The following is a 27,429-nucleotide window of genomic DNA, read 5'->3' on the forward strand; positions in this document are numbered from 1 at the left end:
TGATGCCCTCAAGGAATGCTTGACATTTTGTAACAATCACAAGTCACTGAAAATCTGCTTTATTAAAATATAGATGAACCGAGAAAAATCAAACCATTGTATCTAAAGTAATAAAAACTGAGTGTTTATATTTCACATTGTTCTGAAGGTCATTAAAATATCAAATAATCCATGGAGCATATCTCGCTTTTTTTCTCAGCAGATTTACACAGGGTGCCATTTACGAAAAGTAAGGCCTAGAAGATTTTCCTTCATAACCTTAATATCATTGTACTGGCATTATTCAATATTTTGTGTATATCTTGATATCGAGAAGTCTTTGGAGACTAGGGTAGTTACTTGTATTAGAATAATGTCTTCTTTTAATATGAACTAAAAACAAGCTATCTTACTGTGAAAACAATATTAGCACAAGAAAAGTTTCCACAATTATACATCACTTTTTAAAAATCTCGGTAGATTCTTCAGTAGGTAGATACTCTATTCTTCAATACGTAGAACAATTTACCTAAAAATAATTCATTTTGGATATTTCCTGTGCACTATTATCCTGGTATATTTTTAGTCAGATGAATCTGGAATGTGTTATAGAAGCAAGGGAGCTTCCAAAGCCCCCATGGCATCAACTCTGGTCTGCCTTCAGGCCTGCCCTGAATGGGCAAAGCCTGACCCTTGTTCTTACTCCTCAAACAGTGGGACTCAGAGAGGTTTTGCTACCCTGGACACTACGAGAGGAGGACGTTCACAATGTCCCCTTAAGGTTTCTGATTGGGAGTGACATGTGTCCCTTCCACTCAAACACTGCAAAGTCTGTCACACTAACACCGAACTGGATTTTAATGCCTGTTATCAAGTGGTTACCCTTACAAGTAGTTTCCTATAAATGAGCTCTCACCATTCACAGAAGACAAAGGGATGGGTAATCCTGCCCTGCCCTGTGCCTGGAGAGAAGACAGAACTGGCAGGGAGCAGCACCGGCCTCCCATAGGAATCAGCACACTGACAGGATATGGTGTGATTTATGTTTTGATTTCTTTTTTTTTTTAAGCAGAAAGAGGCCTAACAATTTATCTGCTGGTTAGGTTTAATGTCTGGACTTCTTTCCAGGACTTATATTTTTACTGAAATAAATTGAGCTCATGGGAGATGTCACAGTGATTGACTGATTAGATTGTTAGGGCCACTCAGATAGGCGGGAGGCACCAGGGCCATGGCCCAGGAGCTGTTGTTTTCAGGTTTCTGGCCTCAGCTTGAGTGTTGTCATGGTGACAACTGCCAGCAGGAACCTACAGGGAGCCGGTGGCCGGTGGCTGCCTTGGCTGCCAGAGCTGTGTATCAGACAATGTGCCATCCCCCAGCCTTTCAGAAATAAGCAGAATGGAGTCTTTAGCTGGGCTGTTCTCTGCTTACTACCTAAGGGGAGATTTATTCTTGCTTGAACTACCAATTGCCCACTGTCAGTTCAGACAAAACAATTCCACTCCCTCCCACCCCCGTATATTTTCCCGTATGCTTCCTCTCCGCTGATTTTTTTTTTCCATACAAGGCCTCCCTGTTCTCCCTTTTCCAGACATACAACTTAACACAGTTAATAGAGAAACCTCAGATCATGATGTTAGGTATAACAGAAAAACAAACAAGTCCTCTAGCAGTGTGTTGCCTAACAGATCTTCCGAAGTGGTGTAGGTTAAGTGTCCCGTGTCCCGTATGCTATGCTGTTCAACACACCTGCTGGGAGCTACTTAAATGTCTCACTTGGCGTGCATCCAGTACAACCAAGGAGCCTTATTTCCTAGCTGGTTCTACCTTAGTTTACATGTAAGAAGCTACAGATGGCCGGGAACACTGAATAGGGAGCAGTTTCAGGATTATCCTTAAACTCGACTGCCTGGCCAGAGAGGAAACATAGTGCCTCACTCAACATTGTGTACACATTGCTGTCTCTAGAGCATCCGGAGGTTGCTGAGAAAGGTGTACTGTAACATTCTCTAACTGATTCTCTACATTTAACTCCCAAGTCCTAGTCACATAGCTAGAAAGCAGTAAAGGGGGATGATGACCTGAGTAGTCCAGGTCCTAGCCCTTTAGAGGCAAGACGTATATGGGGAAAAGCTGCTATTTCTCAATGATTTATTACCTACATCATTGTGAGTCTGAAGGGGAGCCAGATACTAGCTAGAAGACACCAGTTCTGATCCCAGATATATTTATATCTACATCTATCTATATGTCTATACCTATCTACATATCTATACCCATATTTACATCTATATCATCTCTATGTCTATGTCTATATCCATATCTATCTATAGGTATGTGTGTGTGACCAAGGATGCTCAAATGAGAAAGGTTTTTTAAAATTTTTTTTAATTTTGTTTTTTATTGGTTATTTTACATTTCAACTGTTATCCCCCTCCCCGGTTTTCCCTCCACAGACCCCCTATTCCCTCCCCCTCCCCCTGCTTCTATGAGGGTGTTTCCCCACCCACTCACCTACTCCCTCCTCAGCACCTTAGCATTCCCCTACACTGGGTCATCGAGCCTCCACAGGACCAAGGGGCTCACCTTCCACTGATGCCAGGTAAGGTCATCCTCTGCTACATATGCGGCTGGAGCCGTGGGTCCCCCGTGTGTACTCTTTGGTTGATGGTTTAGCCCCTGGGAGGTTTGGAGGTAGGTATTTTTATTTTTGTTTCTGTTTGTTATTTTTGCTGGTGCTCATCTTGGGGCTTTTCCTAAAATTCCTCTTCTGTATTAAAAGGGACATAATATTTAGTGTGCTTGCCATATGCCAATGCCTTACCTAAGTCTCATATGTGATTTTTAGCAACCCATAAATTAAGGCTGTTTTGAGCAATACACAATTAAGCTGAAGCTTAGAAAAGACAAAGCACCTAAGAGTTTCCAGCTAATAGTTGAAAGAACTCACATTCATTCAGTGTCTCTAGAGCTCCGGTGGTTAGGAAATTCCACTCCAATGGCTCTAACATCTCTTCCAACTTTTAATTACCTTTTAAATGAGTGGCACGTATTTAAACAGGTTGGACATTTCTCAGTATACTCTGTATAAAAGTGTGCTAACAGCTATAACTATTAGCCAAGTCCAAACCTCCCCAATCGGGCCAGTGAGATTTTTATCTTGGGTTTGAATTAGAATAACCTTGGACATTCGTTAAAAAAAAATAGATGCTAGGGACTTTCACATGGGTGGTTAAATCAGAATCTCTGGGGATGGGGCCAAGGGAGCCACTTATATGATCTCAGTGAGCAGGCTGAGGTGAGAACAGGTGTTAGAGAACACTGCCCACATCAAACCACCCAGTGAAAGTTCAGGAATCCACTTCCAGGATAAAGGCCTTCCATGTTGGTTGACCTACTTTATGCTGTTCATTCATCCTGGAGAAGCTGCCCTGTTGAGTCGAGGAGGCCATCTTATCATGCAAACAGGACTCTGCCCTTGAAAACGACAGTCCATGATGCCAAGGGATGGTCCATCCCTGCTGAGAGTTCAGAAGCCTCTGCCACGTGAAGATCAGGAAAGAAAGGGGTGGGAAGAAGATGAGTGACAGGAGAGAGAAAGTTTTGGCTGTCTTACTCTGCTTCCTCCCCATGGTCACAGGTGTTGTAACAGACAGTGTCCATATCCGGGATGCAATAGCATTGATGGGGCTTGCCTTGAGCAGACAGTATGAGAGGAAAGCAAGGCTTAGGGTAGATGCATTTCTTCAAGAAGCCAATGAGCTGCATAACTCATGCAGTTCGCAGGCTAAGAGCACACCAGCTAAACGTTCACACCTAACTCAGATTTCCTTTTGAATTTTGATCCAGATTTGATGCGGAGCTAGTCCCACTAACACCACATGCACACATAAATCATTGCAGGTCAAATTCTCAGGATCTCCTATTACAGCTTGACTTTGACATGATTTTAAAGATGTCCAGGCTTCTCTGAAAACATCATTAACTATAGCTTCATTTTCTTTCTGGAGTCTCATGACCAGACTGATAATTTGGTGGTTTGGTGGACATGAATTCTTTTAACCTGTTTGTTGATTTTTTTCTCTCTTTCCCTCAGCTGTGGCTGATAGTTTTGCTGGGTACAATAATCTAGGTTGTCACCTGTGGTATTTTGGGACTTGGAGTACATGGTTCCGGGCTCTTCTGGTTTTCAATGTTTCCATTAGATTGTCTCCTAGAGTGCTCAGAGGATTGACTCTCGCTAACACCTTCCTGCCAGGCTTCTGGACTGTAGATCTCTACAGAAACAGCTTGCTTGTTTTAAATCACAGAGTTGGTGATGCTGTGTTAGGACAGTAATAAGACATGAATACTGTGATCTTTGAAACAGAGAATTACCCCCAAATGAAACACCTTAGAAACCAAGTTCCACTCCTCTCTTATAGAAAAGTAGCCTAAAACACACAGTGAAGTAATTATTCAACTTCACCCAGGGAGCAAAAAATGCCCCAGGGGGGAACAAGTAGAATTCCATTTTGGCAACTTATCTCACTCAGTCCTATTCTAGTGTTCCTGTCCTTAGCTCACAGGGTAAACAAAATAGTAGTCACACTTTTTATTCAACTAAAGCCCGTTCATTTCTCTCTCACTGTCCTTCAGCACTTCCCTCTCTGATACTTTCTCACAGTGTTGAATGTTAAGGTTCACTGAAGGTCAAGCCTTTGCCCCTTCTTCAGGACACTGGAACTCCCGTGTCACTACAGTTGTCCTGTAATGACCTTAGTGAAGCACCCTGGTATATTCACTCCTTGGTGTGAAGGTCTGATTAATACCCCATCTTGTGAGTACCGCCTAACATAATACGGAAGATGAACTAGGTGATAGAGACCTTAAAACTAAGCCAACATCTGCATTTTCGAGTTCTCATTATGAACTAAGTTTCAACAACTTTGTAAAAATAAATATCACTGAAATGTGTATACATAATTTGTTAGTTTAGATAGTGTACTAGTCAGCTTTCTGACACCAGAGTGAAGGGTTTTAGGGAATTACTTTATAAAATAGGTTATTTGGGCCCAGCGCTATAAAAGTTCCCATCCGTGCTATTTGTCAATCAGTTTGGGTTCTAGTAAGACAACATGTCAGCGTACATGTGAATGGAGAAGCAAAACACTCAGCTCGTGACCAGAAAGCAAAGAAAAAAGAGAAGGGGAACAACTAGGTTCCCTCTGAGCCCACACCCACAATGATGTAAAAATTTCACATTAACCTTCGCATCACCTATTAACAGTTCAACCTTTAGGGAAAGCCGTGTTATAGTCTAATGAAATGGGCTTTGCATTGGTAGTGGTTGTCATCTATCATGACAGGAGCTTGCAGGTGCCATTCAGTGTCCAAGGTGTAGCAGCTTTCATTGTTCCACCGTTAAAGTTTCTTTGGTTGATTTAGAAACAATAATATCTGTACCTCAGTGGAACATATATCCCTTTTCAATATATTTATTACTGACATTCAACAGGCACACCATTACATCATTCCGAAGTGGTTTAATAGATAGTAAACTATGTATAGACTATCTGCAATCATTACCATTTATCTATTTTCGAATACATTCCTTATTCCAAAAGAAAAGAAAAGAAAAGAAAAGAAAACATTTATCACCCTTGCCCAAGCTCCTGGCAAATTGCTAATCTAATTTCTCGTTTCATAGAACTGAGCAGTACTGGACATTTTACTTGAAAGAAATCACTGCATAAAAAAATCATTTGGGGCTAGCTTCTTTCACTTAGCTAACTGTTCCCAAAGCTCATCCATGTTGAAACATGCAATAGCTCCACTGTGACTGTGGTCTGAATGTACATTGCCACATTTACTTGTTGATAAACATTTGAATACTTTCTATTTACAGCTAATATGGATATAACATTGCTAAAGGAATTTCTACTGTCATTTTGTTGGGAGATATATATTAATATGTCTTCAGGGTTTTTGGATATATATTTAAAAGCAGAACTCTTGGGTTGCATGATAACCTGTGCGTTAAAACACCTCCATTTCTTTGTCATGAAGGTTATTATCACCATTCTACTAGGCTGTCTTAATGTGGTTTTATTTATATTTCTATAATCAATAATGATACTAGACATCTTTTCACATGCAGTATTAGTTATTTATATGTCTGTTTTAGAGAAATGACTTAGATTCTTTTATCCTTTTTTTAAGGTTGCAGAGAATACTGCTTTGGACTAAATAATGGTCTATAAATGGATACACCTAAAAGCACTAGGCGGAGTCTTGTCTCATCCCCTTATACTAACTTATGTCAGATCACCAGGCTCTCTATGGCATCCCCTGACTCAAAGTAGTCAAATTTGGCACTTGAACAGGAAATGCATGGTGAAATCACTCTCTGTTCTCTGAATGCTTTTGAGAGGGAGGTCGCTGAACTATTCTCTGAGTCATCGATTGATATTGAATCCCTGGTGTCCATTTACTGTTTGCTGTATCACTGTTATATTATTTCATATTTTTATAATTACCATCTGACATCCCATTAGCTTGTTAATTGTGTCTTCTCTTTGAAAATGCAAAGCCTGTGAAGCAAAGACATCATTGATTATCACTGTAGCTAGATGCTAGAAAAGTATCTGCCATGTGGTAGACTGAGCTTGGATTCAAATAGGATTCGCTCCTTGCAAAGGACAAGGGTCAAAGATGTGTGACATAGGTAAGAATATTACAGAAGATGGCTAGATTTTTCAGTGTCAGACCTGTCTATAAAATAGGTCATGGGTGGGGGAGATCAAGACATAAAGCGCCAAGAGGCAAGAAAGAAGTAGACAATGGGATCTGGCACAAGGAAAATACCATGCAGCTTCCGTTGCTGCTTCTATATCTTCTTCCCCTGGTCTGTAGCAGTCTCATCAGTACCACAGGAACTAAAACTCAAAAGAAATAAACCCCACACTTCTCCAATACTGCAGAATGTGAACCCAGTTTAGGAGAAACATCTTAATCTCATTTACTACCTTGTTATAGTCTAATGAAATGAACTTTGCATTAGTAGGGGCTGTCATCTATTATTAGATGCTGGTAGACAGGTGATGATAGATAGATAGATAGATAGATAGATAGATAGATAGATAGTTAGATAGATAGATAGATAGATAGATAGATAGATAGATAGATAGATAGATAACTTTATTACCTTAAGGTAAAAAATGATCAAAGGAACTTTAAGTTGGACCAAGAATGAAGTAGTAGTTACTATTTTAATATCTGAAAAAAATAGGTATCAACCAACATTAGTAAGAGGGTATAAAGAAGGTAACTTCATATCAATTAAGAGAGTAATCTATCAAGAGAACACTGCAATTTTAAACATTTGCACAATAAACATAGATAGACCTGATTTTATAAAACAGATTTTATATATATATATATATTCACCCCATCATAGTAATGATAGGTACTTCAATACCACACACTCACTGATAGGTCATCTAAGCAAAAAAAATAAATACATTAGGAATAAATGAATCATAAATCAGGAGGATTTAGTAGGTATCTATAGAACAGTTCACTTAAACTCCACACAATGCACATTCTTCTTGGCACCCCATGGGATTCACTTTAAAATAGATCACATGGTAGGTCACAAAGCTGATTTCAACAAGTACAGGGAAATTAAAATAAATTTCTGTATTCTTTCTGACTACAAAGAAATAAAGCTAGAAATGAACCCAAAGAGCAGCTATAAACTGCTAATCTAAACTAACCAAAATGCTCTTGACTAAGGACGAGATCATTGAAGAAATCAAGAAGGAAATAGATACCTGCCCAGAATCTAATGAAAACGAAAACATAGCATACCAAAACCTATGAGGTACAATGAGACCAAGCCTAAGAGGAAATCTAATAGTTCTAAATTCTCATGTTAGAAAAGATAGATCCCAAATTAATAACTTAAAGATACATCTTAAGAACTTGAACAAACAATAACAAATCTAATCCAAAACTAGTAAACAGAACCTAATAATATCAAGGCAGACACAAGTGAAACAGAGCTGTCAGCAGTGGTCCAGCATTTTGAAGGCAGGGGCAGGCAGATCTCTGAGTCTGAGGCCAGCCTGGTGTACAGAGTGAGTTCTGGGACAACCAGAGTTACACAAAAATAACCTTGCTTCAAAACAACAGCAACAGCAACAACAACCATAAGAATAAATAAAAAAGAAGAAAGAAAGGAAGAAGTAGAATTTAAAAATAAAGGAATTGATGAACAGAGTTGGCTCTTTGGTGTAGAAAAGGGGGGAGGGGCTTTAAAGTCTTAGCCAAATTAGTTGCACACACTCTAGAGACTAGCTCATGGTAAATCTCAATCTCAGATGTCAGATACCAAGACACAGGAGTTAGAGATGTTTAGCTGAGCTTTGGTTTTCTTCTAGTGTGGTTGGGTTTATGCCTTGGATCTTCCCTTTTGGAGTGAAAACATTTAACTTGCTTTCTTAATAACTTTGTTAGTTAAGAGCCATTGATATTTTAAAGAGATATGTAGTTTTTTGGATTATGAGGCTGGCGGTTTAACCCAAGGCCTTGTGAATGCTAGGAGAGTACTCTAGTACTGAGCGACACTCTAGCCACATTGATTTTGTGGAATGCCTGAGTTTTTAAAAGTCTGTGGGACTTTTCAAGGTTGAACTGTTTTTTTTTTTTTTTATTAACTTGAGTATTTCTTATATACATTTCGAGTTTCCGGGCAAAAATCCCCCTCCCCCCTCCCCCCTCCCCTTCCTTATGGGTATTCCCCTCCCAACCCTCCCCCCATTGCCGCCCTCCCCCCAACAGTCTAGTTCACTGGGGGTTCAGTCTTAGCAGGACCCAGGGCTTCCCCTTCCACTGGTGCTCTTACTAGGATATTCATTGCTACCTATGAGGTCAGAGTCCAGGGTCAGTCCATGTATAGTCTTTAGGTAGTGGCTTAGTCCCTGGAAGCTCTGGTTGCTTGGCATTGTTGTTCATAAGGGCTCTCGAGCCCCTTCAAGCTCTTCCAGTTCTTTCTCTGATTCCTTCAACGGGGGTTCTATTCTCAGTTCAGTGGTTTGCTGCTGGCATTCGCCTCTGTATTTGCTGTATTCTGGCTGTGTCTCTCAGGAGCGATCTACATCCGGCTCCTGTCAGTCTGCACTTCTTTGCTTCATCCATCTTGTCTAATTGGGTGGCTGTATATGTATGGGCCACATGTGGGGCAGGCTCTGAATGGGTGTTCCTTCAGTCTCTGTTTTAATCTTTGCCTCTCTCTTCCCTGCCAAGGGTATTCTTGTTCCCCTTTTAAAGAAGGCGTGAAACATTCACATTTTGATCATCCGTCTTGAGTTTCATTTGTTCTAGGCATCTAGGGTAATTCAAGCATTTGGGCTAATAGCCACTTATCAATGAATGCATACCATGTATGTCTTTCTGTGATTGGGTTAGCTCACTCAGAATGATATTTTCCAGTTCCAACCATTTGCCTACGAATTTCATAAAGCCGTTGTTTTTGATAGCTGAGTAATATTCCATTGTGTAGATGTACCACATTTTCTGTATCCATTCCTCTGTTGAAGGGCATCTGGGTTCTTTCCAGCTTCTGGCTATTATAAATAAGGCTGCGATGAACATAGTGGAGCACGTGTCTTTTTTATATGTTGGGGCATCTTTTGGGTATATGCCCAAAAGGGGTATAGCTGGATCCTCAGGCAGTTCAATGTCCAATTTTCTGAGGAACCTCCAGACTGATTTCCAGAATGGTTGTACTAGTCTGCAATCCCACCAACAATGGAGGAGTGTTCTTCTTTCTCCGCATCCTCGCCAGCATCTGCTGTCACCTGAGTTTTTGATCTTAGCCATTCTCACTGGTGTGAGGTGAAATCTCAGGGTTGTTTTGATTTGCATTTCCCTTATGACTAAAGATGTTGAACATTTCTTTAGGTGTTTCTCAGCCATTCGGCATTCCTCAGCTGTGAATTCTTTGTTTAGCTCTGAACCCCATTTTTTAATAGGGTTATTTGTCTCCCTGCGGTCTAACTTCTTGAGTTCTTTGTATATTTTGGATATAAGGCCTCTATCTGTTGTAGGATTGGTAAAGATCTTTTCCCAATCTGTTGGTTGCCGTTTTGTCCTAAGGGTTGAACTGTTTTATGTTGTTATTTTAACACGAGATATTGGTGACGAGAAGTGAGAAGGTTATGGATCATAGTGGTGCATTTGACAAGGGGTCAGTTTTGCTGGTTCATTTTTGTCAATTAGACACAACCTGATACATGGGAACATCAACTGAGGAGTTGCCATAACCAGCTGGTCATATCTATAGGAGCATTTTCTTGATTGATGATTGATGTGAGAAGGCCAAGCCAAATGTGGGCAGGGCCAGCCCTGAGCTGGTCCTGGGTTATGTAAGAAAGCAAGCTGAGCAAGAAATGGGCAGAAAACCACTAAGCATGATTCCTCCTTGGCCCCTGTCATAGTTCCTTTCTCTAGGTCTCTTCCTTTAATTCCTGCACTGGCTTGCCTGGATGATGGATGCTCTATATACCATCCCAATCCTTTCTTCCCCAAATTGGTTTTGGTTAGCATTTTGTCATAGCATCATAAATCTAACTAGTTCAACCCCCTAAGGACAACATTTTGAAGGAAAGGAAAATCTCACATTTAAGGCCAGCCTAGACTACAAAGGCGAGACCTTAGCCCACAACTTAGGAGTCAAACAGACTTTGCTATTGTATTGTCTACTTTCAGTCTGTTGGAGCTGGGCCTTTCTTCCAATGCTCTATCTTTCTATAACTTCCAAGTTTTTGTTAGCATGCTAGCTGTGCAAAGAGTTTTGTTATGACATTTGCATATATACATATAATGGGCTTATGTTTTATTTACCTCTGCTGTTAGTCTTTCTCAGCTTCCACTCTCCCTCTCTCCACTTTCCACTTCCACTTCCCTAGTGGCACCCTTTGTAGGTACATGTCTTGTTTTTTCCATATAGGAGAGAAAAAATTCTTTGTGGAAGGATCTTAGTTTACGGCTTCCTGCAAAGGACATAATCTCAGTCATCTTTGTGGCTGAGTAAAATGCCTTGGTGTGTTTATACCACATTCTCTTTATTCATTAAAAACATTGGTTCCATAATTTGACTAGTATGAATAGTGCAGAGATATAAACGTGGGTGTGTAGTATCTCTATGGAAATGCAGCTTGATTCTTTTGAGTGTATACATGGAAACGCTGTCTGTCTGTCTGTCTGTCTGTCTGTCTTATTTCCAGTCGAGGGAGCTTCATACTGTCTTCCCTCACAACTACACTGATTTATACTCTCACCAACAAAGAACAGGGTTCCTGCTTCCTTCACATCTTCACATATATTTGTTATGTGTAAGCAGAAGGATGCCCATTCATCACTAAATCCTGCACTGCTGATTGAATCCATCCTGCTACCTGGTGAGTCTCAAATTCTGAAATAAGAATAGTGATAGTTAATGTCAATTGTCAACTTGACAGCAATTAAAATCACCTAGGAGATGAGCCTCTCGGCATGTCTGTGGGAGTTATCTTGATTATATTCATTGAAATGGGAAGACCAACCTACTTTGGGTGGCACCATTCCCTAGGCAGTGAATTCTGGACTGTATAAGAGAGGAGGAAGTGAATTGCATCTATGATCTATGTGTGAATCCCTTCTTCTCTGCTTCTTAACTGGGGATTCAATATGAATTGCTATGTCCAACGCTGGCTGCTATGATTTCCCCATGCAATGATAGTCTGAGACTATGACTGGAGAGCTAAAATAAACCTTTTCTGGCCTTTTGTGGCTTTTGTCAGAGCCTTTTATCTGAGCAATAGGAAAAGAAACAAAAGCAAATGAGACTCAAACTCTCTCCTTGAGCTCTCAAGTTAACATTGCATTCGAGTTTCTACTGGTTGGAACATCTCTTCAAGAATCTGAAGCAGTTTTGGGATTCAAAAGGTAGAAAAGGAGGGGGAAGAAGAAGAAGAAGAGGAGAAGGAGAAAGAAGAGGTGGAGGAAGAGGAGGAAGGAGAGAAGGAGGAGGAAGAGGAGGAGAAAGAAGAGGAGAAGAGGAAGAGGAGGAAGAGGAGGAGGAAGAAGAAGAGGAGAAAGAAGAGGAAGAAGAACAGGAAGAGGAGGAAGGGGAGGAAGAAGAGGAAGGGGAGGAGGAGGAAGAGGAGGAGGAGGAAGAAGAGGAGAAAGAAGAGGAGGAAGAACAGGAAGAGGAGGAAGGGGAGGAAGAAGAGGAAGGGGAGGAGGAGGAGGAAGAGGAGGAGGAGGCAGTAACAATTGTCAACTCTACCAGGTGCTTTTTCTCTCTAACGCTTTTCAACATTCAATGCTCCTCCACCATAGGGGGAAAAAGAACGTTCCCTCTCATCCTAGGCGCTGACCTAATTCAGCAGAATACACCCTATTAAATATTTATTGAACATCAGTTCATGGAAGCATTATATCAAATGGGTGCACAGGGCAATGCTCGGTGGGCAGGTTTCCAGTTCATAAAGAAGCACAGCTTTGAATCCGAGAGAGGCTGATGCCTGGAGAGGAGTAACTCTAATATGAACTTGACTACTTGGCAGAAAGCTTTCCCTACAGTAGCATAAAATGCAGAGGTGTGGAGTAGAATGTGCAGTCAGAGAGAGGATGGACACACCACTGAGCAAGCCCCTTCCCCGTGTCACTCATCCTCACAGACAGTGGTTTCTTCCTTCCGTCAGCTAAGTACAGGTCTCAGAGTGGAAGCTTACACTTGTCTAATCTCGAGTCTCTCCATAAGGAAGTCAAACAAAATGATGAACGCAAAATGAAAAAGAAAGCTCAGTTCTTATGTGTGATGGCGACTTCAATCTCAGTGAATTTTGAATGCTAAAAACATAACACAAAACCAACAAAAGTGAGTTTTCCTCAGTATACCCAACAGGCTAGTGTTGTAATTTTTTTCTCTGTATTTCAACAAATCTGATTATTTTAAAGAGTACAGAAAAACAATCCCATCCTATGACTAGCATCTTAACTAATATTTTTTCTCCATCTTTATTAAATTGGGTATTTCTTATTTACATTACAATTGTTATTCCCCTTCCCGGTTTCCAGGCCAACATCCCCCTAATCCCTCCCCTTCTATATGGGTGTTCCCCTCCCCATCATCCCCCCATTACCGCCCTCCCCCCAACAATCCCGTTCCCTGGGGGTTCAGTCTTGGCAGGGCCAAGGGCTTCCCCATCCACTGGTGCTCTTACTAGGTTATTCATTGCTACCTATGAGGTTGGAGCCCAGGGTCAGTCCATGTATAGTCTTTGGGTAGTGGCTTAGTCCCTGGAAGCCCTGGTTGGTTAACTAATATTTTTATCAATAACCAGATTCCTTTATTAGGACGAAGTTTAAGTGATTGCTTTAAACCTCTTCTTTTAGTCATTACCTTTGTCCTATGACCTGACAGTCAAAACTTTCCCATTACCTCATCAGATAGTTAATCCCGAGACGTTCCAAATCTGGACTCTTTTCTAGAGAGCTCCTGGGGTGTCAGGGGAAGATGACATGGACAAATGAGATCAGAGAAAAGAAGACAGAAGTGAGTGAGCACTTGAACTTGTCGCTGGTGAACATTGGCCCACAGACTTTGCTAAATTCTTCCCCCTCTCACAGCCATTATGAAATAAATTGCAATGCCAAAAGGCAGGCCCACTTCCACTGTTGAAAAAAAAATAACAGCTCTAAAAATATGCAGTAAGCAGATGAGCAGGTCCAGCATGAGGCGGTCCACTTTTAGGTTAAGTGGAAGGAGGCAAGCACAGATGGAGGATTTTAGTTTATCTCCTCGAAAACAAAGGCCAGAAAATACAAATGCCATCAACCGTTGATGATTCTCAACCCCAAATTCCTGGTTTCATATTTAAGGCTGTGCCCATTTAGAACAAAACACATTCATTTGGGTTTCGTGGTTTGGGAAGAGGATGGCCGGGAGGAGGTGGAAGCCACGGTGGAGAATTCCTGGGGAATCTGTTGCAAGTCTGTGGAGATCACCATGGAGGCAGTTCTTGCACAGTCCTAGTCAAAATAACACCATGACCACGAAGAATTCAAAGCCGGAACCACTTTTCCCCCCACCAGTTCAAACTCCCCGGCTTCTCTCAGATGACTCAGGCAGTCCTCCCTCATCTACAAAGCCTTCCTTGGCTGAAGCAGTGTCAGCTGCCTTTGCTCTCTAATTGATAGAAACACACGATTCACATGGTTCCCCTGTGACTCAGTTAAATGCCCCCTCTGTTGAAGCACAATGCAAATCCTTCCAGGCAGTGTCTACTCGCTGCTTTAGTCATTCACCTTCATATCCGGCAGTCCCTTCTAACTTATTGGAAATTCCACATCCAGCTCAGAAGCCTGTCATTGCTTAGCAAAATTCCTATCCTAGTCGAGAAAGGTTTCTCAGTAATACCCTAACTGGGGTGAATTAGAAACTATTTTCTCTAAAACGAAGAGAAAATAAAAACGAAGCAGTGGTGAAGTAATGAAAGGCTACAAAGGAACAGTAAATTAAGGAAAGCAGGCTCCTGGTATGTATGTGGGCCAGCTTTTCTCCTTTATCCTCCCTGGGTCACTTCAGCCCCACACATGAAACCATCCTCAGCAATCGAGATAACACTTGTTCCTCCTGCAGCAAAACTTCTGGCTTATCCACTTTTTTCATGTGGAACCACAGCATGTTTCACGTATATAGAAGACATCATAAAATATACCTACACTTTAAACAGTGCTACAGCATACTGGTATGCATCCACTTGGAGAAATAGAACCAAGGGCTGGAGAGATAGCTTAGCAGTTCAGAGCCTTTACTGCCCTCCCAGTAGGCCTGCTTTCAGTGCCTAGCACCAATTCTAATTCCATGGGCCAGATGCTCTGGCTCCTCGGGTGCACGTTATCAACATCCAGGCACACACAAATACGCATATTTAAAACTGCATTAAAAAACAATTATTTAAAGGAAAAGAATTTCAGGTCCTTAGGTGTCTCTTCCCACTATTCCATGGTCCCAGCTAATCGAGAGCTCAACTTCTGTGTTGTACTCATCCGGAGTGTTACTATTTTTTTCGTTTTTAAGAAGATTTGTTTGTTCATTATGTATACAGTGTTCTGTGTGCACATATGCCTTCATGCCAGAAGAGGGCACCAGACCTCATTATAGATGGCTGTGAACCATCCTGTGGTTCCTGGGATTTGGGGAATTGAACTGAAAAACCTCTGGAAGAGCAGTCATTGCTCCCAACCTGAGCCATCTCTCTGTCCCATGAGTTACTACTCTTTAGAGTTTCCCTGCCAATGCTTTATACTTTACAACACATAATTTACTTGTTACAATTCAGCACCATAACAAACCTATTGGAGGAAAAGTCAGCTCTCCCCTGAGAGGAGGCCTGGCCTCCGAGAAAATGAGCAGACGAGGGTGCTTCAGCTCGGTATAGTGTCACGGTCCCTGGATTGTGCTTAAGTCCATAACAGGGGAGTCACAGGAGAGGACAGTGGGAAGAAGACATGGCCAGGCCAGAAAATGGGGCAGGGCTAGAGTTGGAGGTCGGATGGCTGCAAGTCAGGACGGGCAGTTCTTCCTCTTTGGAGCGGACCACAATTATTCATCTGCTCCAAGGGGAAGGGCAAGATCCCTGTTGCGGTAAAAATCAAATGGATCGGCAGCTACCAGTGCCCCCGAGTTCCTGCTCCGTGTGGATGGATACACAGGAGCCTGGCGCTCCGGCTGTCTCTCTGCCAGCTGCTTTCTCACACTGTCTCCTCCGTGGCTTGTTACCATGCCTGGGCACACACAAGTTCTGAGGGCCTTCGTGCTATCCCCAGGCATTCTATAGCCGCCCTCTCCAGGCTGTCTCTCTGCCCTCTGGAAACTATGCTCCTATCCCCTGTAGCCTGGTAAATTCAAAGTTCTAGAAACTCGTAATTTATCAATCAGATTTATATGTTAAATTCCCAATTCACGATACATTCACACAATAAATTAGATAAAGATAGATAATAGACAAGATAAAATTGACATAGTCCATCTGGATCTGGACCATCCTGCTCCGTTGTCTCCATCTTGATTTTCTTGCTTCTCCTCCTCTTCTCGCCTTCCTAGATTCCCTCCGCCCCCCCCCCCACCCTACCCTTCCTTTTCATCCAATGATAGGCTTCGCCTTATCCTGGACCTGCCTTGCTGCATAATGACATCATCCTACAGATCCCCATTAGCCGGTGAGACCCTGAAGCTCTACATGACAGCTGGGAACCTAATGGATGGAGTCGAGCAGACTGACTCCATCTTGCTTTTCAAAATGGAGTCTAGCAGGTGTCATCTTCTACTAAAACTCTGACACACAACCTCAGGAGAGCCTTTCCCCTGGGTCAACTTTCCCCTTCCTTTGCACTCTGTACTTGCCTTATCACTGATGGCTCTGACCTCAGCTAGACTATAATCTTTTCCTTATTAGTGTTTATTCTTAGAGTCGTAGGTTATCAAATTCACTTTTAATAGGTGAGCTAATGTTTGTTTTAGGGCATAAATTTGTACAAAACCTAGTCTCTTGAAAAGCGAAATTTGAAAGGCTATGTGGTGAAATATGTGTTCTTGGTTCTCTGACTTTCTTAGGAGTGGAACATTCTGAATCTCTCTAGTGTAGAGTTGGTTCTTTGAATTCTCCCAGCATCCTCTGTGCTTATGGGCCACCTGCACACCTCAAAGCAGTTCAGTTCCTGTGTCTTCCACAATCCAGGAGACCCTTACAACAGTAGTGCATAGAAAACAAATGGCAAGTGGAATTTTTCACTTTTAACAAATTCAAATACATTTTTATAATTTCTTCTACTCTTTATCATAAAACTAGAAATTATTTTTACCTTCATAACCAGGAAATGAATAGCCAATAAACTAAGAACTGACAGAAAAAGCTAATATATTTCAATTAAACTTTTCCAGTCTTAACTTTAAAAAAAAAAACCCCAATCAAACAAACAAAAACCACCTGGGGTTGAAGAGATGGCTCAGTGGTTAAAACTGTAAGTTCAAGTACCAGAAAGGACACAATAACTCACGATCATCTGTAATAGGATCCAATGCCCTCTTCTGGTGTGTCTGAAGACAGTGACAGTGTACTCACATAAATTAAGTAAGTAAATAAATCTTTTTTTTAAAAAATGCCTTTACTGATTTAAGCAACCTTAAGGTAAGTGCTAATAAAATATATTAAAATATCAGGCATTATCCCACCATACAGATGGATATTACCCTGTCATATGTTTTCTTGCTGATGGATGGAATCATTGTGGATGTGGTGGATTTGGGTGTGGGTTTGGGTTTGGGCTTTGACCCAGGGACTTGGACTCCAGACCTTGAGAATAGCTATGTGTTCTATTGCTGGACAACAGCCCTAGCCTCGTGTTGCTTCTTTTCATCGATTCATATATGTATGTGTTTGGATGTTTTGACTATAGCTTTGTGTGTGTGCCTAGTGTCTGGAGAGGCCAGGAAGAGGGCATTCGATGCCCTGGAAATGGTATTACAGATGATCGTGAGCCACTATGTGGGTGCCAAGAATTAAACCTGGATTCTCTGAGAGAGTAGCCAGTGTCCTTAGCTACTGAGCCATATCTCTACTAAACGCCCCACCCCCCCACCCCTCACCCCCCACCGTCGGCCATATTAATTCTTAACAAGATGTTCTCAGGTGTTATTTCCCAAGTCTCTTCCTATCTTGGTAAAACAGAAACAAAAAAGAAAAAATAAGAAAAATCCGACCAAAATTTAGAAGTAGATTTTAATGGAGAGAATTAGGTTTGTCAAGTCTAGCCACACTTTCTAAACCATCACACTTCTCTACATATATATTTTATAAACAAAGAAATTCAGTGCATATTATTTTTATAATATATCAATGCACAGTAAAACAATTCCATTCCAGCAAGCATTTCAGTTATTCTAATTTTTAACTCATAAATATTTTTATTGTTTCATTGTTAGGGCTGGGCACAGTGGTCCTGGCAGAGGCACACAGATCCCTGTGAGGTTGATGTCAGCCTGCACTAGATAATGAGACCCTGTCTCAAAAAAATGTAAGGAAGGTTTTGTTTTCACATGTGATGTATGTGCATCACCTGTGTGCAGTGCCTACAGAGGGCAGAAGACTATTCTCTGGAACTGGAGTTACAGTTGGTTGTGAACTGCCATGGGGGTGTTGGGAATACACTTGTCTCCTGTATTGTCTCTAGTTGGAATATTAATTGATAGACTGAGAAGTCTTTGAAATGCTTTTAGCCATGAGCTGCTCTCTCCTTCATTTACTGGGGATGATCTTTGTCCACTTTTCTGATAAGATGGTGATCTTCACGGATTTGTAAGTTACTCATGCACTCACTCATTCCGTCTTTTGTCTCCGGGAGAAGCAGAATCACTGCTTCTACAGATGTCTGCATCCTACTGCCCTGCCAACCTCTGAACGTGTTTTACTCCACAGCAAGGGAGAGTTAAGGTTGCTAATAAGTTGACCTTTAAAACAGGGAGGTTGTCCTAGAACAGACGTAAGAATGGATGTCATGAGAGCTTTGGAAGCTGAAGAGAGAACAAAATTTAGAATCAGAGAGACATTGGAAAATGCCGCCTTGCTGGTTTTGAAGACAGAAGGGGAGAAGGAACAAAGCGAGAGATGCTGGTGGCTGAAAGCTGGAAAATGCAAAGAAACAGATTTTCCGTTGGCATTTTGAGAAGGAACAGAGCTTTGCCAGAACTTTGCTACTTGCCCAGTGAAAAACATCCAGACCTCTGACCTTCTACAGTGCATTGTAACAGGTATGCATGACTCCAAGCTGGTAGTTACATGATGGTTACAACTGTGATAGAAAACTGGTACGCATGTTGCAAAGGGTTTTTTTTTCCAAATTTATATACATGTAATTCCTTTAAAAATTGGTTTTATTTTTTAATTATTCATTTTACATCACTGACCCCCTTTCTGGCCACCCCCTCCCACAATCCTTCCTGTACCCCCCTCCATTTCTCCTCTGAGCAGGATTTAAAATGCATAGAATCTTTACAAAGCATTTTTGCTCCTAACTACAGAGCTACAGAAAGGTTGATACAAAATAATTTCAAACTTGCTTTCAAGTATCTTTTTTTTGGACATATTTATTTAGGGAGGAACAGAAGGACATTATTTTGTTTTCTACTCTCTGTCTTTTAACTTCTCTTTTCTTGGACATGGCTGGTAGATGCAGCTAAAAAGATGAGAAAAGGGATTTGGAGAGAAACTCAGTGGTTAAGAGCACCTGCAGAGATCGGGGTTTGGTTTGCAGTACACAGGTCAGGAAGGCTCACAACTACCTGTAACTCCAATTCTTGTGGATCTAGTGTCCTTTTCTGGCCTCTGTGAGCACCCGTACTAACGTACACATTGCACACTCAGGCAACTTATGAAAAACAAAATAACATAAAGAACATGGTATGGCTTTCCCTGGGGGAGATGTAAAGAAATGTCTAATTTGTTGAATTGAAAGACCGCTGGAGTGGGGAGACCCTCATTCAAGTCTCGGGATGACTCGACCCCCTAGAACTCACGAGAGATCGTCCTTGCTGCAATCAAGGTTTATTGATAGGGATGACAGAAACCAGTGCACTGGGGTCGAGACTTGTATCCCACGAAGGGGTAGAGGAGTTCGACCTCGAATGGCTGGGAGAAGGGATATTTAAAGGAAAAACCATACCAAATCACAAGGAAGAACCTCCTGTTTCTCATGATTGTTCTTTAAGATTTTAATCTAATTTATGGTTAACCAGTTCCTTCTATTATGGTCAGCTGCTATTATGTTAGCTAGTTCCTGGAACAAAGTGGCTGAACCAGCTGGTGCAATTATTCTTTCTGTGATCAGCTAGTTCCTGGAACAGGCAGTTCCAGGGCCCGACTATTTTTCTTTCTTTTGGCTTCAACTTTTGTCTAGGGGGCAATTTTAAACTTTTACCTTTCAGAACCAATGAGTTAACTGTAGCTATTGACAATAGCATTGGGTGAGTCTTCAACCCAGTCAAAGGTTTGTGGCTAATGGTGTCACGGTTAGACCCTCAGGAAGAGGAGTATTTCATGAGAACCTTGCAAAAGGACTCATCTTGTGAGTCTCCTGATTCTCACAGCCCTCACCTCCCTCCAACAAGAAAGCTAACAGGCCTGATCTCTGGAGGGTCATATGTCATCACAGCCACTCTGATGAAAGATGGGGATAGATATGGCAAAATCCAGAGAAGAGAGAACATCTAGCAGGTCCAAGACTGCTGGTTGGACAGTCAAAAGATTGGCTATATGCAGGATTGTTAATAGAACAAGTCAGTAAACCAAAGATGGGGAGCCAGGTTCCCCCCGCCCCATACAGAAAAGATATTTGTAAATAGAAACATAGAGGTTAAAGCATTCAATTATGAAAGAGGGGGGTATGACAAGAAGTCCGGGTGTGTGTATAGGTCCATAGTTAAAACATGTGTTACTGATAATAACGGTGCCAGCACAGTTCTGTCATACGAGAGGTAGACGTTATGATACCTTTGAGACAAGGAGCATGCTGGGCTTTCTGATCTTGATTCCTAGATGGCTCTACATAAAACAGGCAGGCTCTGAGGACAACCAGATGACTTCAAAGATGGAAAAGAGTCACTAAAAAATGAGCCACGATACAGAATTACCTGAAAAGTGATGGACACGTAGGAAGTAAATCTACATGGGGCTGAGTTGGCCCAAACTGAGTAAGCAATAGTAGTAGCCAGGTTATAACCCATTGAACGGAAGTAGAAATTCATCAGGCCACAGTGAGCTCATGAACGAAAAAATAATACTCTTGAAGTATAATGCCAATGAGTCACCATGGTTGGAATGAGAACACAGGTGACTATGGCAGCTAAACCAGGTAGGAGCCATCTGTTGGTACCAGACTTCTTGGTAGGTATTTGATGATGAAAAAATTTTCATGTTTTTGGAGCATCTCTTCAGAAAATGCTTTCAACTACAAAGGGTAGGTGCAGGAACCTGAGAGGTGTCAAACCCTAGCAAGTTCCTGAAGTTAGCACTTCCACTGGGGGGGGGGGGGAGGTGTACATTGACGTTGAACTGTTCTGACCTCTGTGACAAGAAAGCATTGCCTGAATCTGAACACAAGGAAAATTAGATAGCCCCACATTTACATTAAACAAGGTCACATTGGCATTATTAACACTCGGAAAACACAAACTTGACTACAGCGAAGGACCACCCAACCACTCCAGGTTGTAAGGAACTGAAGAATCATGACCACCAAGCACAAAGAACAATTCTCAACTGAGTCCTGGACTGAGAGGGAAAACATGCCATCACTGGGACAGGTAAGAGATTTTAGCAATATTTTGGAGTGGTTTCACAAGCCATTATATGGGAATGTAGGTAAGAGGGTAATTTTTAGAAATTGGTTCTCTATTTTTAACACCATGAACCCTGAGGATGGAACTCAGGTCTTTAGACTTGGTGACAGGAGGCTTTACTTTCGGATCCATCTCCTAAGCTACTTAGAGATGTTTTAATGAGGTGGTTGGGATGGATTAGATGCTACTGTTAAAGCAAATTTGACCATCTCATTTTTATGTGGTTGAATCTTTACTATGTGTGTGAGGATGCCTTTGTGTGAGATTTATCACAGATTAGTTAGAACTTATAGGATATCGTGTCTGTAATAGGATCTCAAAGTGATGCAAAAAAATGATTTTAAGACCAATCAATAGGCATTTATTTCTATAGTGCAGTCTTTTGGCATTAGCTGTTTATGGGTAGATAGGATATTCTGGTCTGCAAGTTGTTAGCCAAAAGTAGTTTAAATAGAGATAAGTCATTAGTCAAAAGTTGATTACAGAAGCTTTCAAATAAAACATGTTCCATTAAATAATCTGTCACTTTACAAAGCCGATGTGAGTAACCTGGAAAGATCTTCATACTCAGTCAGCATCTGCAGTAATCAAAGAGAGCGATGTCACAGAAGTTTAAAACTCATGCTGTTTTGAAAAGTGGTAAACAAGCCTGCAGCTTGTACCACAAAACCACTAAGGAATTAATTTGTGCCTTTTATTTGACAGAAGACACAATTCTTTTCCTCAAAGTGCAGTTGTTTCTGACTAGAAGACATTGTCAGAGGAGAATGAATGACAGGAACAGGAAGTGAAGAATTTGATCCAGTTGTTCACAGAAGCAAAATCAGTACTTGGCATTGTCTAACAACTGATAGTGTGTGCTCTAATAGAGAGCAGCTGAGAAATACCCCTCCTATTCTGTGCGGTAGGATGCTTCCCTAAGTACCTTTCAGCAATGTGCTGTACCCACGATTAGAAGTTGGGGCCAAAAGTCTGAATGAGATTCCCCATCAGACAAGTTTGAGTGGAGAAGCTGGAAATGTTCCTTGGAGTACAATAGACTTTCAGTGGCTGCCCACTGAACTCACAAGTAGACCAAAGAGGCATTCTGTGCTTCTAAAATAGGGAATGGGGGTGGGGGGATAAATGCCAGGGAAATAGAACTCTGAAGTAACCCAAGAGTTGGACAGACAGAGTGTGCATCAGAAATAGCTCTGTGGATGATCTGAAAAGCACATATTGATATCATACAACCTGAAGAAACCTCAGTGATGCTTAAACTTGAGGCTCTGCTGAAGAAAAGATACAAGTTCTGCCCTCAGAATGTTTTCAGAAAGTCAATAATTTAATTTCAGTGACACTAGTTATCAACATTCAGGTGCAGCTTGACGACTGACTAGATTGATGCAAGCCTCATCTCTAGCAGCTTGGTAAGAGAGCAAGCATGTTCCCTATGGGAAATACTGAGTGTGCCAATATTCTTATATAATATAGATTCAGTGCTCTGTGGACAAAACATGAAAATAATAAGAAATAGCATAAAAGAAGCAGAACAAATATTATCCATCGGATATGAAAGCAGATGCAGCATGATGGACTCACATTGGAAATGATGGGTGGGGACTCAAAAAGAACAAGAACAAAAATGCGTTGGACAACTGAAATTTTGAGCAGAAAAACAGAAATCTTGTTCAGATACAAGTGGAAACCCTAGACATGAAAACATCACCATCCAAAATGGAGAACTGATTTCACTAACGACAGATGTGCACATGGAAACACACCCACATGCACTGTAAGCGTTCATGACTCACCGAATGATGCCCCAGACTCAAGTAGTGTGCAAAAGCAAGGAGTGTTTTAGTCTGCAGAAGTCCGAATGCTGGGGTCTACCATCTACCAACACGGAGGTGCCCTGGTGAGCTCACAGTCCTGATTTAAAGCACATTAGGGGAATTCTGGGGAGGGGTAGGTGACCTCTATCTTAATCTGCTGGCTCAATCTCAAGGAACATTCCAGAATCATTGCTGGGGCACAGCGGGCTGGAAATTGTTGCTGTGAAAGTCTGGAAACTGTTGCATACCCATTGCCCTTGCCTCAGGCCAGGTGGCAGGGGCAACTTCTGATGGCAGGGCAGTTTCTAACGGGTGCCCGAGGCCTGGGTTGGTTTGTTTGTTTCAGTGATTGACTTGCCTGGATGTGCCCAGAGATTTAGGCTTAGTCTCTTTAACTGCTGATTTGAAGCCTGTCATGGAGTCAGCCTAGCCTGACACACACACACACACACACACACACACACACACACACACACACACACCACAACCTAACTAGCATTGTAGAACTCTGCTCAGTGTCTTCAGGAAACATTGAACAAAACAGATAACATGCTAGGCTGTGAGATGCCATGGTAAATCTCATAATGTTAAAATCATGAGAAATATGGCACTAACTGTTGGCATTTTGTCTAAGTTATGCCCCACAGTTACCTGGCAACAGTCAGGTGTGCCTGACTCTAAAAGCGGCTCCTTGCCCCCTCCTCTCTCTCTTGCTCTCTTGTCCTTGCTCCTGCTCCTTACCTCCCTCTCCATGTGCTCATGGTCAACCTCTTCTCTCTCTCCCTCTCTCTCTCTCTTTCTTTCTCTCTCTCTCTCCCCCTTTCTCTGTCTCTACTCCCTCAACTCCCCTCCCAAATAAACTCTATCCTATACTATATGTCTTTGTAGTGTGGCTGGTCCCTCATGGGGAAGGGATGCCTCAGAATGGGCTGGCAAAGGCACTTCCTCCCCCACTCCTGACTAAACAGCCAATAAACATATTCCTTCTCTCTTTATTTTTGTAAAACAAAACACTAACCACAACGGAGCTGAACTGGAGACTTCAGGTACTGAGGAGTCAGAAATACTTGTTTTTCTGGCAAGCGTAGGAACCAGCAACAACATATTGAAAAGAGACTAGAATAGATCTAACCAAGGAAACTAGGCAAGGAGGAAAATAGCATCCTGTTACAAGAACTAAAGATGTTTCAGTTCAACAAAGCCACGAACTTTTGTAAGAGAAATTCAAAAGCTTCAACTAATAAAGGCTCAGGACTAATAAGTTCAGCAAGGTTGGAGAAGTTTGGTTAGCCAGTAAAAATTTTGACTTCACTATATTGTGGGTAAAAACTCCAAAAATGAAAGTAAGAACATTTCATTTATATTATTGACATAAAGTATTAAAGACAATCATAAAGAACTCAAGAAATTAGACTCCAGAGAATCAAATAACCCTTTAAAAATGGACTACAGAGCTAAACAAAGAATTCTCAACTTAGGAACATCGAATGGCCAAGAAGCACCTAAAGAAATATTCAACATCCTTAGTCATCAGGGAAATGAAAATCAATACAACCCTGAGATTCCACCTCACACCAGTCAGAATGGCTAAGATCAAAAACTCAGTTGACAGCAGGTGCTGGTGAGGATGTAGAGAAAGAGGAACACTCCTCCATTGTTGGTGGGATTGCAAGCTGGTACAACCACTCTGGAAATCAGTCTGGCAGTCCCTCAGAAAATTGAACATTGAACTACCTGAGGACCCTGGGCATATACCTAAAAGATGCTCCAACATGTAACAAGGACACATGCTCCACTATGTTCATAGCAGCCTTATTTAGAGTAGCCAGAAGCTAGAAAGAACCCAGATGTCCTTCAACAGAGGAATGGATACAAAAAAAGTGTGGTACATTTACACAATGGAATACTACTCAGCTATTAAAAACAGTGACTTCATGAAATTCTTAGGCAAATGGACAGAACTAGAAAATATCATCCTCAGTGAGGTAACCCAATCACAGAAAAACACTGGTATGCACTCACTGGTAAGCAGATATTAGCCCAATAGCTTGGAATACCCAAGATACAGTTCACAAACCACATGGAGCTCAAGAAGAAGGAAGACCAAAGTGTGGATGCTTCAGACCTTTTAAGAATGGGGGAACAAAAATACTCACAGGAAATATGAAGACAACGTTTGGAGCAGAGACTGAAAGGCCATCCAGAGACTGCCCCACATGAGGATGCATCCCATATACAGCCACCAAACTCAGACAATATTGTGGATACCAAGAAGTACTTGCTGACAGGAGCCTGATATAGCTGCCTGCTGAGAGGCTCTGCCAGAGCCTTGCAAATACAGAGGCGGATGCTTGCAGCCAACCATTGAACTGAGAACAGGGTCCCCAATGGAGGAGTTAGAGAAAAGACGAGGTTTGCCATCCCATAAGAAGAACACAATATCAACAAACCAGATGCCTCAGAGCTCCCACTGATAACCACCATCCCAAGAGATACAGGGAAGGACCTTTGGCTCCATCCACGTATGTAGCAGAGGATGGCCTTATTGGGCATCAATGGGAGGAGAAGTGCTTGGTCCTGTGAAGGTTTGATGTCTCATTGCAGGGGAATGTCAGGATGGGAAGGTGGGAGGGAGTCGGTGGGTGGGTGAGGGAGGACCCTCATAGAAGCAGGGGGCAGGGTAGGACAGCGGGTTTCTGGAGGGGAAATGGAAAAATGGAATAACATTTAAAATGTAAATTAAAAATGCAATTAAAAAAATAAAGCTTGGGGGTTGGGGATTTAGCTCAGTGGTAGAGCGCTTGCCTAGCAAGCACAAGGCCCCGGGTTCAGTCCTCAGCTCCAGAAAGAAAAAAAAAAAGTACATTGAAAAAAATAAAGCTTTACCACAAATAAAAAAAGAAAAGAAGTGCAAAATGTATGCTCTGTAAACTCTGAACCATTGTTGAAAGGCATCAGATACCACAGTAAGTGGCAGGTATTGTCATGTACCAGAAGCTTTCTTGTGGCACTGTGGAAATCACGACAATGTGACAATGAATAATGAGATCTTCTCAGTGACAGAACAGAGTCCACTGACTCTCAGAGATGACCCTTCTGGGGAAATTCACAAATAGTGTTGTTGGGAAATGAGATACATTTATGAAAAATGAACTAAGGAAATCTCAACACCCTTTGTTGCACCATGTAAATGTCATTTCATCAATGTATGGCTTACCCCAATGAAGGTAAGAAGAGTAAAGCATCTGAAGGCGACAGAGGGGTGGATCTCGAGTGCTACGTAAAGACAAAGGTCCCCTAGGAAGAGCAGGTGAGCACCCAACATTAGAGGAAAGTTATAGCAGTTCAGATGTGGATGGGCCCTGTGACATACAGATTCCAGGCCATCGTGCAAGATCTATACCAACCCACGAGGGATTTGTATTTAGGATATATAAACATCTACAATAATAAAGCAAATTTTCCAATAAGTACTAGCAGAATACTTAGAGACTGATAAAAGAGTTAAAAAATTAATCCAACTTGAACATGAAATAATTTATTCAAAAGCATTCCACACTCACTAGAATGTCTAAAAACAACACCAGAAAACAGGGACTGAGGCACCTTCAAAGTCCTCCCAGCATCTCTTAGTCTTGTAGGTTGATGTCTATATGCAGGTGAGGGCTGGCACAAGTTAAGGGGAGGCCTGCAACTGGACAGTAAAAAGCAAAGCGGGGACAAAGATTTTGTAAGGAGGAGAGAAAAGGAAAAGAAGAGAAGAACCAAGATGGAGGCAGAGAAGGACGACCCAGATCTGTGTGGCCTTAAATGGCCACAAGTAGTTTTGAATATTTCTTAAGGGATGGATTTTTGTAGGTCAATTTATCTTATTCAGGCGGGCAGTTTATATCATCTATTGGCTCTGAGTTTATTGTGTGGGCATATTGTGGACTGAGAATTTAACATACAAGCCTGATTGCTAAATTACAAGCTTTTTGAGTCTTCATTTTTACGGGTTGCTGGGAGTTTATACTATAACTGATTGGGGGCGGACGCTGGGGATGCAAACAGCAGGGCAGAGAGTTCCAAGAGGGTAGCCACTGCTGGGACAAGGGGGCGGTTGCTGGGAGTGTGGGCAGAGTCAGTGGAAGGCCAGCCACTGCTGGGGCCTCTAGAGTCGTGATTGCTGGGACCAGAGAGTTCCCGGCTGGTAGAGAGACAGCTGGG

General features: G+C 41.8%; 1 long non-coding RNA gene across 1 annotated transcript in view; it reads right to left on the reverse strand.

Moving 5' to 3' along the window:
- Positions 1-27,429, reverse strand: part of LOC134486371 (uncharacterized) — a 47,393-nt gene that overhangs the window by 17,940 nt on the left and 2,024 nt on the right. The window lies entirely within an intron of this gene.

The sequence above is a fragment of the Rattus norvegicus genome, chromosome 3 (genome assembly GCF_036323735.1).
Source record: "Rattus norvegicus strain BN/NHsdMcwi chromosome 3, GRCr8, whole genome shotgun sequence".
Taxonomy (NCBI): domain Eukaryota; kingdom Metazoa; phylum Chordata; class Mammalia; order Rodentia; family Muridae; genus Rattus; species Rattus norvegicus.